The sequence below is a fragment of the Cervus canadensis genome, chromosome 13 (genome assembly GCF_019320065.1).
Source record: "Cervus canadensis isolate Bull #8, Minnesota chromosome 13, ASM1932006v1, whole genome shotgun sequence".
NCBI lineage: Eukaryota > Metazoa > Chordata > Mammalia > Artiodactyla > Cervidae > Cervus > Cervus canadensis.
In genome coordinates this window covers 933,951-952,978 of record NC_057398.1, presented here as the reverse complement: position 1 = coordinate 952,978, position 19,028 = coordinate 933,951, and the positions used below count along the sequence as shown (strand labels likewise).

General features: G+C 59.3%; 1 protein-coding gene across 1 annotated transcript in view; it reads left to right on the top strand.

The window, feature by feature from the left end:
* Positions 1–11,907: 11,907 nt before the first annotated feature.
* The window catches only part of SYT2 (synaptotagmin 2), an 81,876-nt gene continuing 74,755 nt past the window's right edge, over positions 11,908–19,028 (top strand). Inside the window, exon 1 of the mRNA XM_043485870.1 lies at positions 11,908–12,077. The gene's annotated coding sequence lies outside the window, so the exon portion shown is untranslated. The remainder of the gene's footprint in view (positions 12,078–19,028) is intronic.

Here is a 19,028-nt window from a genome sequence, read left to right as displayed (position 1 = left end):
GCCACCTCATCTGCGACTGTTTCTGTTTGTCCTTCCAGCATATGCTGGGGTTGCTCACTGTGCACGGTGGGCGCGCCTGTGTGTGGACCATCCTGGAGGAAGGCAGGGATTTGGGCGCTCTGTGATGAAGGTCCACCTCATTCCAGCTCCCTGGGAGTAGGGACTTGTTCACCCTGAGTGAACCCAAAGCCAGAGATGCCACCTGTGCTTGGGGTTGATAGAAGCCTGCTTCTTTGTGCCTGTGAGCGCTCGTAACAGGAGGCAGAGGCGTTGGTGGGATTTGGGGGGTTTTGGCAGAAGTGTGATGTGTGATGCACTTAGTTTGCTATCACATCCACCAGAAAAAGGACCACGACCTTTGGGTGCCTGGACGGGGGTGAGCCTGTGAAGAGAGTGGGTGCCTCCTGGAGGGGGTGAAGCCTGGCTTCTCTCTACCTCTGGTTGGACTCTTGTCACAGGCTCCTGCCTCTCCTTTGTCTCGCTGTGATCTTGATGGGTAACCCGGCACTCTGCTGACGCCCACTTGCGGCTTGAATCCGCCTTGGTTGGAGCTTAGTGCCCATGGGTGGTGCTCCCGGCTGAGTCCTTTCTGGGTTCCCCAGAGATGGGCCTCAGGTAGCTCTGCTGTGACAGGAGCCAGAGCGCACAGCAAGGGTTTCAAGCCCGAGCCCGTTGCTGTTGTCACTGTGCCAGGCGGCGGCAGGCACTGGCCCGTGTTAGAGCGGCCTGTCCCCAGTGTAAAGATGGAGACGGCAGTCCCTTCCGCTGGACTCGACCTGTTGGGAAGAAGAGCTGAAGAGGGAGCTGAGGAGCCCAGAGCCTCGCCCTGAGCACCAGGGGGATGGCTCCCACTTTCTATCCTCCCATCCAGCATGTGGCTCCTGAGAGCCCCTCTCTGCTTCTCAGGGCAGTGCCTGAGAAGCGGCCTGGACAAGACCTCGTGTGAAGTGACACCGCCATAAATCCAGTTCCAAAACAGATGAGTCCATGTGTATGTGTACATCTCACTTCTTCCAAACTGATGCGTACTCTGCCATGCTTCAAGACTGCTTACACAGGTCCCTCTTCACCTTCCTGCCAGGTGGGGGGGAACCTTCGGATGGTGACCCAGCCCCCTCTCCTGTCTCGGGCTACTTGTACTGGGTGGAAGGGCGGCCCCGTGCTCTTATTTTCAGGACTCACCGAGCCGGATGGAGGAATGGGATTGCAAGGTCGTGGGCCTGGTTCAGGTGAGTAGAGGCCAGAGGACTATTCTGTTTTCCTCGAACTGGAACACGGGAAAGTTAAGAGTGGCTTTTCCCAGGGAACATGGTTACTTGCTCTATGGAAAATAAATGCCCAAGACACCGTCTGCCTAGAAGCAAATGTAGTCGAGTGTTGGGAACGTGGTGGGGCTTCAGGCGGTGGCTCTTCCTGCCTGTGATCCCAGCAGGAACACAAAGGAGGAGGCCCCTCGTGCATAGGCCAAGGATGGGGGTTGGATAGTTTTATCAGAAAGTCAGCGGGTGAAACCTAAGCCTTGTGTTCATCCACTTAAGAGACTGAAACAGGAAATCACAGCTTGGGGGCAAGGGCTTTTCTCCACAGTGATCGCCATGCATTACCTACAATTTGCAGTTTGGGCTTCCATGAAAATGGATAAAGAATTTAGACGTGTGAAGGAATTTGACTTTCAGAATTCAAATACTTTTTCTCCAATCTTCTGTTAAGTTTCAGCCATACCAAATTTAACAGCAACTTTATAAGCAGTTCTGTCTAGTTTTTATAAAAGCAACTCTTTACACTCATTGGTTTATATAATTAAAACATAATGACAGACTTTCCTGGTGGTACAGTGGATAAGAATCTGCCTGCCAGTGAGGGCACGCGAGTTAAGTCCCGGGACTGGGAACATTCCAGGTGCCTCAGAGCAACTAAACCTGTGTGCCTCAACTACGGAGCCCCACACCCAGAGCTGTGGCCACAGACAAGAGTTCCCCGCTGACTACAAGGAGACGAGGTCTGCGCGCAGTAAGCAGGGCCCAGCACAGCCAGAAATGCAAATCGTCTAAAAATCGTGACTACAGCAGACTCGGGGACAGCCAGGAACAGGCGAGACCAGAGGGGGCCCACCGCAGGCCCCAAGAGTCAGGGCTGGAGAGCCTGCGTGGCGAGCTGCGTGCTCTGCCCTGGTCAGCCTGTGTGAGACTAGGCTCCCGGGACCCGCCAGTGGCCGAGGCTGGTGTTCTGAGAGCGGGTGGTGTCCGTCCCGGCTCGTGTGAGAGAGCTGCCACCAGCTTCAGGTGGGGTGGGCCTCCTGGGCCTGTGCCTGCTCTAAGCGAGAGCTCTGAGCACGGGCCTCGGGCTGGGCAGCCCACTGCGTCCCTCTGCCCCCCGCCCCAGTGGGGGGCACGACCTCGCTCCCAGCATCGATGGGACACGTGCCCTGTGGCCCTGGTGGTGCGGGGCTCCACATGCCTCTGCGGGTGCCCGCAAGGCCAGGGTCTGCTGGGCACAGACCTCCCAGCTTTGTCACGCTCGAGACGGTCTAGTTGACCTTGCGGTGGACACAGGTGGCGGCTTGTTTCCTGCGCCCCCCCAAGTTTCCAAGAAACTTCCAGGAGCAGGAGTGAGCAACTCTGAGGGGTCTTCTTCCTGCATCAAAGAGGGGCAGGGTCCAGAAAGCAAAGCACAGGCCGCTCGGCAGGAATGAGGCGGCGCGCCTGGGAACCGAGCGCTGGGCCAGCAAGGCCCTGGCCGCTGCCCGAGATGCCCAACACCACACGGCCTGCGCCCGGTGCTGGTGGGGCTGGCCCGGAGAAAGACCAATAAGAGCTTCGTCAGCTTCCCCAGCTTCAGTCTTTGGAAGATGGGAAGAGCAGGATTAGGGATCAAGGCCTCCAGCAGAGGTCTGCACTGCTGACGGGGACCCTCCCCGCAGCTTCCTTCCCCCGGAGCCCCTCCTAGACTGCCCCCTGGAAGCAGCGTTGGAGTCTGCCTTGCTCAGGAGCCAGACGCAGCCAGGCCCTCCTGCTGTGCTGGCCCACGCAGTGCTCCGTGGCCACCGGGCGCCGTTCCTGGGCTTCTCTGGCCCCAGGAGCTGTCTCTGTGGGTGTGGGGCCTTCACCCTTAGCTTCAGAGCTTGAAATTGGAAGCAGGCAGGTGTCAGTCGCGGGGGGAGCCTGCAGGTTCCTCCCTGCGAAGGCTGTGCCCCCAGCCTGGCCCTGTCCCGGGTGACCGCAGCCTGGTGGCTGATGTGGTCGCTGAGCCTGCAGGGCTGTTGGTGGGCGGCAGGGGGCAGCAGGGGGCTGGCGCTGGGCCACATTCCTGTCAGGTCCCTGAGCCCGGCCTCCCCGACGCTGCGCACCTGCAGCCTGGGGCCCCTTAGGGATTCCGCTCTGTTCAGGGCAGACTCAGCCATGGACTTAAGGTGAGGCACTCAGGCCTTCTACCCACGCTGCCGGTGGCCCTGATTCTGGGCTCTGTGCAAGGCTAGTAGGTTTGGGGCGTACAGAACTCGGACGCAGCCCCCGAGAAGCTGAGTCCAGGGCAGAGGGGCCTGTGGAAACAGGTCTCTGGGACTCTTTGGTCTCGTGGGCTTCACAACTGGTGGAGTCAGGAGAGCCGCCCTTGGATTCTGTCACCCCACACTGACTGTGACTGCTGAGGGGGAGGCCGGGCCCACTCACCTCCCCCAGCCCCGCCCCCCCCCCCGCCCCCCGCCCCTACCTCAGAGCCCTGACTGCAAGTTGTCCTGGGGCGGGGCTCCTCTGAGCAGGGACAGGCCTTGCCTCCAAGGGGGACCCTCGGGTACAGACCCTGCTGTGAGTGGAGGAGACATCTTTGAGGACCCTCAGCATGACCAGAAGGAGATGTATTGGGGGGGGGGGGGCGGCAAGCAATGATGAGAAACAGAAGCCAACGCAGTCCTTTATACGTGGAGGGTGCTCTCTGAAAGCTGAGCCTGAATTCACCCCCTCTCCAAAGCCTCTTGTGCGGCCAGCAACACCATCGTCTCCCAGAGGACAGGCAGCCACTAGGACCAAGGCTCTCCAGCAGGTGCCGAGGGGCCAGGCGGGGCTCACGCCCGGTCAGGTTCCCCAGTCTGGACCCATACACCAAGGTGACAGGCCTCTGTGTACTCTTAAGCCTAGCCTTTGCGGGGTGTGGCTCCCCAAGGCAAGGAGGAATTCCTAAACACTCCCCTACAAAGCCTATGCAGCTTAGAGAGGCCTTAGAGAACTGACGGGACATTGTCTTTCTCCTAAACTGGTTTGCTTAATTCAGACAGCTGGTAAGTGCACTTCAGCTGTCTTATTAAGGTCCAGGTATCTGCGGCTTCAGGGTGCAGGGACCCTGCCGATGGGGGGGCACGTCCCTTGTGGCACTCTGTCCTCACCCCGCACCTCCTCCCATGGTTGGCAACGGCATGTCACTTGGCACAGGCCAGGCATATCCATTGAGATCCTAGCGAGTGAGCAGGAGAAAACAAGACCTTTAGTGGCAGGAGGGCGGCACATCCAGGTGACGGGCCCGGCCTGAAGCAAGGCTCTGTGGTGGCCGTCTTCTCTGGGCAGAAGCCCCATCAATGCCCACAACCCAGAAAGGACCCAGCCCGCGGTGTTGCTCACGGACCTAGTTGCACACACACAGCGATCTCTCAGACCGGAGGCAAAGCAGACACGCAAAGCCCTGCTCCAAAGACGAGACTTGGGCTCAGGGTCCTCTCCTTCCTGAATCTTGCCGTGGGTGGGTCACAGGCTGAGTGACGAAGCTTCCAGGCTCACTGGGTGTCCTTGGGAACATCCGTCTGCCCCTCTGGGGCATGTGAGGACAGCCGTCGTGAACCTTGCTGGCCAGAGGTAGCGGTGACAAACCCTGGCTCCAGCGCAGCCCCTTTGTGGGTTCCCCCCCACCCACAGTCCCCGGAAGTGAGCTCACCGCTTCGGACCCAAGCCTGTGGGAGGCGAGCTGAGCCCAGCTCGGGACTGAGCCCAGGCAGCTGGGCACCAGAAGCCACAAGGGCCGGTTCCACCTGCAGGCCCCCTCGGGCAGTCAGCAGGGGAGAGGGCCAGTGTGGGCCTCCAACCACCTGGCGTGAGCGGGTTGACCGGGCTCCTGTGTGTAGACGCCTTCAGCAGTCTCTGCTCACTGGTGAAGAGAGCCTGAACGGCCTGTCTGAGCCCACCTGCCATGGTCGAGCCCTCGCCCCGACCTTGCGTGACCCCCACCCCGGCACAGTGGCCCCGCGCGGCGATCTTCCTGTCGCTGAAGCCTCGTGGCCGCCTGTTGTCAAGGCCCATCCCAGGGCCCCCACGCGCCCACCCCGAGCTGCAGCACCTCAGCAGGTGCTGAGGTCTCCATCCCACGGAGAAACAAGTCACCCTGCGGCCACCCTGACCTCCTGCTGCCCTCTGGAGGCTCTAGGAGGCCACCTGGGTCAGTCTCTGCAGGACTCCCCCGGGGAGTCAGGGGTCTCAGGTGCCACAAACCCTGGGGGGTTTGTGCAAGTGTCAGCCTCTGTGCTCCCAGCCGCCGGCGGGTGCCGGACAGACAGCGTCCCTGCTGGGGGCGGGGTGAGGGCACGCGGGTGAGGCTGCAGGCGAGGGTGTCTGGGTCGCTGCAGACGTGCAGAGGCCCAGGGAAGGGGGGCCTGGGACACCACAGCCGGCCGAGCGTCCGTCGAGGCCTCTTCCCCTGACAGCCTCTGCACAGCCGGCCGCTCAGAGACTCAGCCTCAACGCACGGACGCCTCGTGGACTCGGGGATGTAAAGGGCCCCGGGGGAGTTACTCACGAAGGGTCCCAGCTGGTTTGCCTCTCACCCCTGACGGCGGGCATCCTGTGTCCTGAGAGCTGTGCTCGCCCTTGGGAAAGAAGTCCTCCGCCTGGTGTGGTCCCAGCTCGCAGCACTCAGCAGCACACAGCCCCTTCTGTGCTTTTCTGGATTCAGGGAAGACAGCGGCTGTCTGCGGAAGGAGCGGGGTAGCTCAGGAGAAGCTGCCTCTCGACCGGGGCGTCGGGGCCTCCGCTCAGAGGCATGCATTTACCTGGGACGCCAGACTGGTGGGTGCTTCGCTGAGGAAGGAGGAATATAAAGATAAAACTAAGTGTTTATTATTATTACTCCCTTTGAAAAGAAAAATCATGTTTGCTTCCATAAAAGTTAGATCAAATAATGTAAAAAGAGGAAGTCCCCATGATATTCACGAGGTCCTGTGATCTGATCAAATCTGAGATCATCATCTTTGGGATTTATTTCACTTCCTCTCTGCCAGGTGTGGTCCTGAGAATCTTAAGATGTGACTTTTCTAGCAGTATAAAATTAGAAATAAGTCCTCCCCCACATTCCCCATTCTGTGGTATTTGAGTTTTATTGGACTCAGTTTTTAAAATTTCATTGTTTTTGTTCATTGCATAGGGAATAATAAATAGTTCAGTTCAGTCGCTCAGTCGTCTCTGACTCTTTGAGACCCCCCATGGACTGCAGCACGCCAGGCCTCCCTGTCCATCACCCACTCCTGGAGCTTGCTCTCACGTCCATCAAGTCGGTGATGCCATCCAACTGTCTCATCCTCTGTTGTCCCCTTCTCCTGCCTCCAATCTTTCCCAGCAATCAGGGTCTTTTCCAATGAGTCAGTTCTTCCCATCATGTGACCAAAGTATTGGAGCTTCAACTTCAGCATCAGTCCTTCCAATGAACATTCAGGACTGATTTCCTTTAGGATGGACTGGTTTGATCAACTTGAAGTCCAAGGGACTCTCAAGAGTCTTCTCCAACACCACACTTCAAAAGCATCAATTCTTCGGCACTCAGCTTTCTTTACGGTCCAACTCTCACATCCATACATGACTACTTAAAAAACCATAGCTTGGACTAGACAGACCTTTGCTGGCAAAGTAATGTCTCTGCTTTTTAATATGCTGTCTAGGTAGATCATAGTTATTCTTCCAAGGAGCAAGTGTCTTTTAATTTCATGGCTGCAGTCACCATCTGCAGTGATTTTGGAGCCCCCCAAAATAAAGTCTGTCATTGTTTCCATTGTTTCTCCATCTATTTGTCATGAAGTGATGGGACCAGATGCCAAGATCTTTGTATTTTGAATGTTGAATTTTAAGCCAACTTCTTCACTCTGCTCTTTCACTTTCATCAAGGGGCTCTTTAGTTCTTTGTTTTCTGCCGTAAGCATGGTATCATCTGCATATCGGAGGTTATTGATATTTCTCCTGGCAATCTTCATTCCAGCTTGTGCTTCATCCAGTCCAGTATTTCTCATGATGTACTCTGCATATACATTAAATAAGCAAAGTGACAATATACAGGCTTGATGTACTCCTTTCCCGGTTTGGAATCAGTCTGTTGTTCCATGTCCGGTTCTAACTGTTGCTTCTTGACCTGCATACAGATTTCTCAGGAGGCAGATATGGTGGTCTGGTATTCCCATCTCTTAAAGAACTTTCCACAGTTTTTTGTGATCCACACTGTCAAAGGTTTTGGCATAGTCAATAAAGCAGAAGTAGATGTTTGTCTGGAACTCTTGCTTTTTCGATGATCCAATGGATGTTGGCAATTTGATCTCTGGTTCCTCTGCGTTTTCTAAATCCAGCTTGAACATCTGGAAGTTCACGGTTCACAGATTGTTGAAGCCTAGCTTGGAGAATTTTGAGCATTACTTTGCTAGCGTGTGAGATGAGTGCAATCATGCGGTAGTTTGAGCATTCTTTGGCATTGCCTTTCTTTGGGATTGGAATGAAAACTGACCTTTTCCAATCCTGTGGCCACTGCTGAGTTTTCCATATTTGCTGGCATATTGAGTGCAGCACTTTCACAGCATCATCTTTTAGGGTTTGAAAGGGCTCTGCTGGAATTCCATCACCTCTAATAGCTTTGTTCCTAGTGATGCTTCCTAAGGCCCACTTAATTTCACATTCCAGGATGTCTGGCTCTAGGTAAGTGATCACACCATCTTGGTTATCTGAGTCATGAAGACCTTTTTTGTACATTCTTCTGTGTATTCTTGTCACCCCCTCTTAATATCTTCTGCTTCTGTTAAGTCCATACCGTTTCTGTCCTTTATTGAGCCCATCGTTGCATGAAATGTCCCCTTGGTATCTCTAATTTTCTTGAAGAGATGTCTAGTCTTTCCCATTCTATTGTTTTCTTTCCTCTATTTCTTTGCATTGATCACTGAGGAAGGCTTTCTTATCTCTCCTTGCTATTCTTTGGACCTCTGCCTTCAAATGGGTGTATCTTTCCTTTTCTCCTTTGCATTTTGCTTTCTTTCCTCAGCTATTTTTAAGGTCTCCTCAGACAACCATTTTGCCTTTTTGCATTTCTTCTTCTTGGGGACAGTTTTGATCACCACCTCCTGTACAATGTCACGAACCTCTGTCCATGGTTCCTCAGGCGCTCTGTCTCTCAGATCTGACCCCTTGAATCTATTTGTCACTTCTACTGTATAATTGTAACGGATTTGATTTAGGTCATACCTGAATGGTCTAGTGGTTTATCCTACTTCAATTTAAGTCTGAATTTTGCTATAAGGAGTTCATGATCTGAGCCATAGTTAGCTCTGGGTCTTGTTTTTGCTGACTGTATAGACCTTTTCCATCTTCAGCTGCAAAGAATATAATCAATCTGATTTGGTATTGACCATCTGGTGATGTCCATGTGTAAAGTCGTCTCTTGTGTTTGTTCATCACATGGGGAATAAATAATTATAGTTCACTTAGCTAGCTTCCTGGAGGAGTTGGCCTTCACTGACTGTTTAGAGACTGTTTTCTTTTTTTAATTAAAATTTAAGATATTATGCGAATTGTGTGATACTTAACTTTATCTGTGTTTCATTTTTTGCCCCATCTAATGAATTAATATCTTTGGTATTAAAAGCATTTTTATGCAATAGCTAAGAAATTAAGTGGAGTTGAGTATGAAATATATTAGTGTAAGTAAAATTAAAATACCTTTAAACCTGATTTATCTACAAATCAGGTTAGATGAAGGACACTAAGCCCTCAGTGGCAAGAATTGCACAGAAGTTTTAAAACCCTTTGCTCTCTTACAAGCAGGGAGGCAGGTGCCTCAGTGGAAGCTTCACCAAGGCTTGCTGAATTGTCAGAAGCAATGCAAACTGCTCCCGAGACTGACAGGGTATATGGGGCATTGGGGGGGGGCAGCTCTGGGGGCACATCTGTGTTGGGAGGGGTGTGAGGAGAAAGCAGGAGCCGGGAGCTGCGGGGGCCTGCTCTGTCTGCTCTAAGGACAACAGGAGGACCTGGAAGATTCCTGAGGCAGAGACATCCCCAGAACATAGCGGGGGTGCAATCCAGGTGCCAGCAGACCTGTGAGAGACGAAGGTGGGCGCAAGCAGCTGAGTGGCCAATGGGTGGGTGAGGGTGCAGCGGGGCTGGGTCCCCAGGGAGAGCAGTGATGGGGAGATACCACCTGCCTCTGGCCTGCATCCGGCTTGAGACAATTAGAAATGAAACAGCAGGAAGTTATGTTCAGCAGAAAGTGGTGAAGCCGTGTAACCAGGGGATCGCAGGCTTGTTCTCCCTGGAGAACCCTCAAAACTAGGCAGCCCTCTCCTGCCTTCATGGGTTCACAGAGACAGAGGGATTGCCTTGATGGCCTAGTTGAGCAGCAGTTCAGCGTCTAGGGTGACCACAGGCTCTTCTTTCAAAGGACGAACTGTTGGAAAGCAAAGTATCTAGTAACACGGGTGGGTGGTGGGCATCCCTCCCACCCTTCTCTCAGCTCCAGAGCCTGGGGAATGGGTGCCAGGGGTGCTGAGCTCCCAGTCAGGCTTGTAGCCGACACCACTGGTCCTGATGGATTAATGCGGAGGCCATGGCCAGGAACGTCACATTTTTCATTTAACCAAACTGACTACAGCCTAGACTCTAAATAGTCTGGGAGGCAAGCCAGCTCCCTCTGCCCTGGGTTCTGGGATCATTTAGGAGGAGCCCTGCCAGCAGGTGACACAGGTTTTGACTGGAGTGGTAGGCAGTGAGGCGGCCCAGTCGGCTTGGCCAGGTTCTGTGCCAGGCTGCAGCCCTCTCTCTGGCCTGCGTCCTGCAGATGCATCACCAGCTGGGGAGCAGGAAGGACGACCGGAGCCCTCCAGCCAGGCAGAAAGTCCTAGCACGCCGGCTGGGGTGAGCAGCCTGAAGCTGTCAGCTCAGATGCCTCTCGTGGTCTGGATTCAGATTCCACTGCCCCTTGCCCTGTGTGTGGGGGTGACCTCCAGACCTCTTCAAGGACCCTGCAGGCCTCCTATCCCCTTGAGGGAAGCTGGCTGCGACGGCCTCCATGAGTGATATGGAAAAGCCCTGCTCCTCTCCCCGCCCCCTCCCTCAAAGTTTACTTTCCTTTTGCACCCCCTCCGTATTCCCCCTCACTCAGGCAGTGTTACTGAGAACTGAGGTCAGGTCAGGCGCATTCTGGCAGGAACCCCTCTGGCCATCTCTGGGAGAGGCAGATACTGCCGTTTGATGATCAAGTTGACTCCAAGAGAGCTCGTGAAGATTCAGATATTCCAGATGCTGCAGGAGGTCTAGGTGCGGAGCTGCTCCTCCAGGCACTGGAAGGGGGAGCAGCATCTGGTGCTTCCCACCCCGCCCCTTCCATGCCTCCACTGTCTGCAGCTACTTGGCCATAGGACCATTTGGGGGCTGTTTGCTCCCTGCAAACCACCGCAAACCACCCCAAACCCACCTCAGCTCTGAGGCCAGCCCGTGTGGAAAGCCCTGTCCTGTGATAATCGGTCCTCCTCCGCTCCGTCCCTCCCACCTCCCGGTGCTTGTACGCCACCCACGCTGTTCTCTGACCCGCTCCAGGCAACTTTAACACCTCCCAAGGGTCCTCCTCTTCCTCACCAAAGCTCGAGGCTCAGACACCCCTCCCTCCAGGTGACAACTGCAGGTGGAGATGACCTGAGGAGGAGGACGGCGAGGAGAGGGGCTCAGAGACCCCAAACGGCTACCGGGCCTCCTGCGGCCAATGATGGCGCCTCGACCTGCAGTGGGTTTGGGACGTTGAGGGGGAGCTCGCACGAGAGAGACAGCCCCTCTCGGGTGAGGACCGCGAGGCCCGGCTCCCGGTCCGACCCTTCCTGACCTTGAGCAGGAGTCAGGGGTGGGCTCTGAGAGTCCAGAGATGCTGCGCGTAGGGCACCCGGGTCTGCCCGGGACAGGCCCGCCCCCGGCCCTCCCCCCGCACGCCCCCGCCCCGCCCCTCCTCCCATTCCCGCCCCTCCTGGTCCCCTCCCCCTCCCTGGACTCCACCCCTCCTGGCAGGTTCCCACCTCCAGCCGGTCTCCGCGCCCTCCCCGGGCCCCGCCCACAGGTCCCCGCCCCCACTTCCTCCCGCCCCTCCTAGGACTCCGCCCCTTTCTGACAGGTTCCCACCTCCTGTCGGGCTTCGCCCCTCCAAGACCCTGCCCACCCGAGTCCCGCCCTCCTCCTGGCTCCGCCCCCACTTCCTCCCGCCCCCGCCGGGCCCCGCCCCATGCCCCGCCCCCACCACCTCCCCACACTGCCGCGCGTTCGAAGGGTGGTGCGCCTCCCATGCCTCCTGCCGGTCTCCGCCCGGCCCCGCCCTCCTCCGGGCCCCGCCCTCTGCCCCGCCCCGGGCTACTCTTCCTCCGGGCTCCTACCCCACTTCCTCCCGCCCCTCCTCCGGGCTCCGCCCCCACTTCCTCCCGCCCCTTCTCCGGGCCCCGCCCATCCTCCGGGCCCCCGCCCAGGCCCCGCCCCGGCCCCGCCCCCACCACCTCCCCGCACTGCAGCGCACTCGGCGGGTCGCGCGCCTCCCTGCCCCCTGCCGGTCCCCGCCCCGGCTCCGCCCCACTTCCTCCTGGCCCCGCCCCTGTCCCGCCCCCATCACCTCCCCGCACTGCAGCGCGCTCGGCGGGTCGCGCGCCTCCCTCGCCGCGGCGCAGGCTGCAAGCTCAGCAAGTCTTGCGGCAAAGACACTCCGGCCGAGTTGGGGCCGGGGCGCCGCGGGACTCCGGGCCGAGCGGACGCCCCCTCGGCCGTCGCCGGCAGCCCGCCGGCCCTCACTTCGGGGACACAGGTCCCTCCTGGCCGGCCACCCCGGTGAGTCGTACCGCCGCAGTGAGGGGCGCCGACCGCCTCCTCAGAAGTTTCTGCTCCTCATCGAGGGGCCGCGGGTGGGGTCCGCTCCCGGGGGCGGGCGGTCGCGGAGCTCTGAGGCCGGGGGTCCCGGGCGCCCGCACCGTCCTTTGGGGGAGTTTGCGCGCGTCCAGATGAGGCGTCTGGGGAGCGGACCCGAGAGGCGGGGAGCAGCTGCTCTGCGGGTTTGGGGCGGGAGGAGGGGGCAGCTTCCACCCTGGGTCCCCCGGGACAAGCTGCAGAGCAGAGAGCCGGGCCGACTCCGCTGCGCCCCCGGGCTCTGCGCCCCCGACCCTCTTCCCGCGCCTCGGGGACGTCCCCGCTCCCGTCTCGCCCACCGCTGCGCGCCTGAGCGGTCTCCAGCCGAGGTTCTCTTTGCCTCCACCTCAAGCTTCGGGGACCCCCGGCCCCGCCGTCGTGGGGGGGAGCAGGGAGGGTCCTGAGCTCCAGGAGGTAGAGACCCTAGATCGGGGAGACGGCGCGGAGGCAAGCCACGGGTGTGGTCTGCAATAGAGGGTCCGGAGGAGCTGGGGCAGGGATGCCAGGGGGTGCAGGCGCCCCTCACCTCTTCCAAATCTCATGACTCAGCAGACCTAGGACGTCCCGTCGCGCTGCAGCCCTCCCCCGCGCTGGGCAGCACTCCCGCCACCCGCAGCTCTCCCCGCACTGGGCAGCCCAGCCCTCCTCCCTGCTGGGTACCCAGGCCCTGGAAGCACAGATGCCTCTCCCCCTCTCTAGACCCTATCATTTACCCCCACCTCCGCCTCTGTTCTTGCCCCAAATCTGGGCACAGAGTGGTTATTTTTTAACTCCAGAGACATGGCTTATCCCTTCTCCTTCCCCATTTTCATCCCCACACGCCACAGGTGCGGCCAGGACACCCCCCGGCCCATGATGTGGGGGGCACCAAAACCTGGTTTCTCCCCCTGCAGCACACCCCCTCCCCCGTCAGGGAGAGGAGAGCTGCTTTCCCTGGTGGTGGCAGAGATACAGGAGCGCAAGGACAAGGAGGCGCTGACCCAGGAGGGGGCACTGCAGTGAGGAGAGAGGGCTCCCCACCTGGAGTGAGGTGGGCTGGGGGACAGGAGGACCTTAGGATCTGGGGACACTCAGAGAGAGGAAGGTGGGCTAGGGTCTGACGGGGAGCTGGAGGGCGTCCTCCCCAGCCCCGCTGCCCCCCTGAGGGGAGCCTCCCATGTGTAACAGCATGTCCTCTTTCCACAGAACTGGCCCCCAGGAACCTGGGTACTTCATCAGAGGGTGTGACCGTTAAGAGCAGGGCACCCTTAACCCTCCCAAGTCATCTCCCCCTGCTTAGGGCCACATCTGACCTCCAGGCTGCATCTCTGTTACCCCTAGAGAAGCCAGAGGGAAGAGTTGTCCCCAGGGCCCCTAAGGCCCAGCCCGGGGGCCAGTGGGAGGGGCAGGGCAGCTCTGATGCAGTGGGACGTGCCTGGTGTCCTGGTGAGCCGCAGCCTGGCAGGCCCTGCAAGCTGCAGCATGGGTCTGGGCACCCAGGTGAGTCAGCGCCAGGGGTCCTGGCCAGGCACACGGCAGCCGCCCAGAGAGCTCGGCCTGGGCCCCTGCTCTCCACGACCCTGGGGAGTGACCAGAGCTGCGGGGTCCTCTCCCTGGGCTCCTCTCCTCCGGGGACTAGCCTCTGCCAGGTTGGCTCTCAGGCAGATGCCCCAGGGGGGCTTAGCTTTTTCTGGCACCTGTTAGGCTTAAGGTTCGCATGCTCCCCTTCTCCAAGAAGGAGCTGGGAGCTTCTGGAAAGCTGAAGCAGGAGAAAGAGATAAGTGTTCCACGTCTAGCCTCATGTGGACCTGGCCCCCGTCCCCGGGAGGAGGAGCCCGACTACTCTGCTAAGAGTTTCATCCAGCAGTCCAGGGCTTTTTCTTAAGGCAACAGCTTTTAGGTTGAGGGGGCAGGTTATGCAAATACAACTTTCAGTGTTTCAGCTTCGGGGTCTGCTGCCCACAGATCAGGACCGGGAAAGAGAAAGGTGCTGGTGTTTCCCCACAGAAGAGCTCGCAGCTGGCTTCATCTGAGTGCTGCTGGCTCTATCCCCGGGCACAGCGCGTACCTCGTTGTGCACCTGCGGGGGCAGAGAGACCCTTTCGGGGGGGTCTGGAGCTGGGGCCAGACGCCCTGACCTTACACTGTGGCCTTCCGCCCTCAGGCGGCTTCAGGCAGATGCCACAGGGCTGTCCCTGGCGTGGCAGAGACCTGCAGGAGCCCCCACCCTGTCCTCTCCAGGCCCGCACGCCCCACCCCAGGCACGCCTGACTTCTCATGCCCCTTCATGCTCTCCCTGGGCTCTGACGTCTCTCAGCTGGGACCCCTCAGAGGAAGCAGGCGGAGGAGCAGCAGGCCGGCTGGGAGTTCGGGGGGATGGTTAGGATGGTGGGAAGGAGGCTGGGGCTCTGGGGCTGGGAGAGTGGCTCAGCGACGCCTCCCAGGCAGAGCACCCCCGCCCTGGGCAGAATGTCCTCGTAGGTGGCCAAAGGCTGTGGGAAAGGAGGAACTATTTCACCTGGCGTTGCAGCTGGGTCGTTGGACGTTCCCAATGTCAGGTCCAGCTACAGCTGGGCTTGCTTTTCATGAGCCAGACAACTCAGGGGTCAGGGTGATGTGGATATGCTTTCTGAACCGAAACGGCAGCCACAGGGAACAGCCGTGGGTGTTTACCCGGTACAGGGCGGTGTTAACATAGGAAGCAGGCATGCATGCATGCCAAGTCACTACAGTCATGTCCGACTCTTTGCGACCCTATAGACTTGTAGCCCACCAGGCTCCTCTGTCCATGGGATTCTCCAGGCAAGGGTACTGGAGAGGGTTGCCACGCCCTCCTCCAGGGGATCTTCTTGACCCAGGGATTGAACTCGACTCTCTTACGTGTCCTGCATTATCAGGCATGTTCTTTACCATTACGACACCTGGGAAGCCCAGAGGCTGGGAGCCCTACAGACCTGGGTTCAGATCTCCAGGCCATGAATTACAGAGCATGACTTTATTAATTCAGCCAGTGCTTATTGGCGAGGACTGCCCTGTGCCCGGCTCTGTTCCGCTCACTGTGGACACTGGTGTGAACACAGCACACGTTCCCCGGCCAGCTTGGACTTTGTGTTCCAGGGGCCGAGGCACGTTCCTCAGCCTCTCTGCGCAGCAGTTTCTGTGTCATTCCGCCTTTAGTTTTTGAGGGTCTGTTCTGTGCTTGGCGCTGGCAACAAAACAGACCTGGTTGCTGCCTTCATGGCACTTACAGGCCAGCGAGTAACTCAGTTAGACAGATGATTACATGGGTGATTAACCACAACCATGACAGGTGTTAGGCGAGCACACAGGTTGCTTGGAGAGCATATAATGGGGTGACCTGACCCGCCCTGGTGGGTCTCATCTGTAAAACAGAGCTGATGACACTTGGCCACAGGGTAGGTAAGCTCTCAGTACGTGGCGACTGTTAACACGTCCCACCGGACAGAGAGAATCCTGAATTCCCTCCGTGAACCGTCATCGCACAGACACGCAGCTGGCACTGCTCCTCCACCGGTCGGGGAAGCTGGGCTCCAGGCCCACGTCCCCTGAGCAGGAAGCCTGTGGGCTCCTTGGAGGAGGTCCCGTCGCAGGTGTCGGTCTGAGGCACTCACGCTGGCCGTGGGCGACTCAGTCAAACTCTGCCCTCAGTCGCCCCGTCTGCTGAATGGAGATAAAGCTCACGTGGGTGACCCCGGCTCTGGGGAGGATTAAACAAGCTAATTCCTGTAGTGTGTTTGGAACAGTGTGGAGTGTGGCGGAGCCAGCTCAGCGCCTTGTCGTTATCAAGTTGCTTCTGCACACAGACCAGGCTCTTTCTGGGTTCCCCAACTGAGGGGAGCCCACCCCTCACCCCCGGCTTTTCTTCAAGACTCAAGAGAAGGAGGGGCAGCTGTCACTTCCTCAGGGGCCATTCCAGCATCTCGCCCCCCCAGCTTTCAGCCTTCCCAGCTGTGTCTTACCAGAACTTAATTTCTGGGAACGGCTTGTCCCAGAATCCATTTTCACCCCTGCACTGATGGTTCAGGGGGTGGCCAGAGTGACGGGTAAATCTGGATCCTTGGTCGGAAACTGCCGGAGGGAGCCCCTGGCTGCCAGCCCCTCCCCTGAAGACGTCTGAGCTTCAGCCAGGTGTCCAAAGTTACCCACCAAGAAGGACCCCCAAATACAAGGGCCACAGAGGGGTCCCAAGAGCCCCCTCCTTAGAGCGCCTCCACTGTTGCCCCCTGTCTGGCCCGGAGACCATCTGACCAGACACCAGGCAGGGGCCAGCCCTGACCGCTTAGGAACGTGGGGCATCAGTTGCTGGGGCCAGTATAATGGCCACTGAACCTCAGGGGTTTGCTGCCACCAGGCAGCCCCAGACTGGGGGTCCGGCTGCGGTTGTAAAGTCAGGGCAGGTTGTCTCTGGCTGCCGGTCGGTCGGGCCTCGGAGCTCAGCATTCCCTGCGGGGGACACGGAGCTGGGTGCCCACCTGCTGTTTTCGGTTCCCCCTCCCTGAGTCCACCCCCACGGTGAACAGCATGCAGCTCCGTCCCTGTGGCCCTCAGGGTGGCCTCCGCAGCCCTGTTTCACAGTGAGAGGACGGACGCCCAGAGAAATTCTGTGACTTGCTCAGGATCTCAGAGCACCTGCTCCGGGGCGGGGCGCGGCTCTGGGCCCTCAGATCACTCAGAACTTTCCTCCCGTCAGCCACCCCTCCCCATCTTCCCGCCGCTCCACCTGCACGGGTCCTCAGGGAGGGGAAGAAGGAAATCAGGCATCAGACGCCTGATGGAATTGCTGGAATTGAATCGGCCTCCTCCCCTGCTGCGGGGATTTCGTGGGACTGGCTGTGGGGCTTTGGCAGCCTCAGGAGCGCCTGAGCTGAAGGGGCGGTGGGGGGAGGCGTGGTGGGTGCACCAGAGGGGTGCTGGGGCCTGGCCTCAGCAGCCTTTTCTGACAGCCTTGGCACCAGAAGCCTTCACAAGGTCGTGATTAGGTAATTACAGGCTTCTTCTGACAGCCAGGATATAGGTCTTCATGCACGTGTGTGTGTGTATAGATGTGTGTGTATACACGTGTATGCTTGCACACCTGGCACTCATGCATATTGGGGCTCTGGGGACCGAGAGGGAGCTGGGGTCTGGTTAGTGTCTGACTTCCCCTCTGTCCCATACAGGTCCGAGAAGCTGGGATGCTCATGGGACTCACAGCCCCGCTCCCAGGCTGGCGGGGGTGGGGTGGGGGGAGGGGGGATGGACCCCCCCACCAGTCCCACCGTGCCCCTTCCTTCCTCTCCCAGTGTGGACAGACTGAAAGGGCCCAACGGTGCTGGGAGGCTGGGCCATACCACACCCTCTCCAGCAGCCTGGGGGTGCCCACAGGGCGGGGGGCGGTGCTGGGCCCCGAGACGCTCCCTGCCCAGGACAGCTGCCCGCCAGAACCAGGTTCCCTCAGGGTGGGCAGCCCTCCATCCCCTCCACAAGAAGCCAGGAAGCCTGAGCCCCTCACCCAGCCCTCTGGGACCAGGGTAGGACTGTGGCTGGGTGGGGGGCAGCTCCCCTCAGGTGTTTGTGGGGAGGACACCTCTGCTTGGGACGGGGCCTCCTCTGGACACGGAGAGCCCTCACAAGGCTTCCAGAACTGGGCTGAAGCAGTGTCCCCGGCGAGTCAGCAGTTAGGGAATATTGCAATTAGCGTATAACTCCCCCATTCCATGCATTTGTATGGAGTGTAGCGGCTGCAACTGTGAGCCTGGCCCTGGGGAGGCACTCAGCCCTCCCGCTCCCCGCCCCCCACAGGCCATGCATGAGGCCCATAGGCCCCCAGGTATCCCAGGCGTCCTGCTTGCCTTGGCACAGGTGGGCACGGGGCAGGCTGCCCAGCGGTCAGCTGTGGAGGGAGCGCAGAGTCATAGCCGACAGGCGCGGGGAGGGAAGGAGTGAGCAGGCAGCCCCTCCTGATGACTTTGCTCTGAACTGATGGCCGCGGGTCGGGCGCCTCCTCCCTTTGGAAGCTGACCGGGGGGAGCTGCTTTCCTGCTGCTGCAGGGAGGAAGCCCTCTGTGAGCTCCCCTCAGCATCAGCCATGTCCCCTGACCCGCCTGTCTCAGGCTGGGGGCCGGGCCCACAGGTTCCCTCTTCCCACCTGGAGGGGCGGGTCGTGCCTGAGGGATGAGGGGCTGGGGGCTCGGACCCTGGAAGGAGGCTGGGGACCTGACACCCAGCCTCCCGCCGGGAGCCCAGGAAGGTGCAGGTGTGGCGGTCCACGCGGACGGGAAGCAGGGTGAGGTGCCGGGCATAGGCCTGCTCTCCCAGTTTGCTTCTCCCCCGGGGAGGAGAGGCACCGCTTTAATGAGGCTGCCCTGGTTCTGAATCAGGCCTGGCCTTGCAGGAGACGGAGGGGAGGCATGGTGGGAAGCTGGGTTCGCTCACTGGTGCTGGGCACTGGGCTGCTGGGGGCCAGGGGCAGGGCAGCCACCCCCAGGTCTGCGCTTCCCAGGGATACCCCGCCCGTGGGGCACAGGCAGTGAGAGCAGCCAGTCCACTCCTGCAGAACCCGGGAGGCGCCCCGGCTCCCCCTGGGGTGTGGAGGGGGCGAGAAGGCCCCCCAGTCTGTGCCCCACGGTTGCCTGTCCTGCGGCTGAGATCTCGTGTGCGACTGGAGTGGATGGCCCACGTGGGGACCAGGCTCTCATTGCGAAGTGGAGACTGACAGGCGGGGTATGGCCTGGGGCACCAGTCCATGAACTCCTGGGATAGTAGTTCTCAGCATGGTGCACCGACCCGGGGGGCCCTGGGCCTCGGGGCTGAGATGCAGAGTCGGTGCTCTAGCCCTGGCGGTGACAGAGCTTGGCCTGGCACTCCTGCGAGGCCGAGGGCCCACTCCTCTCTCTG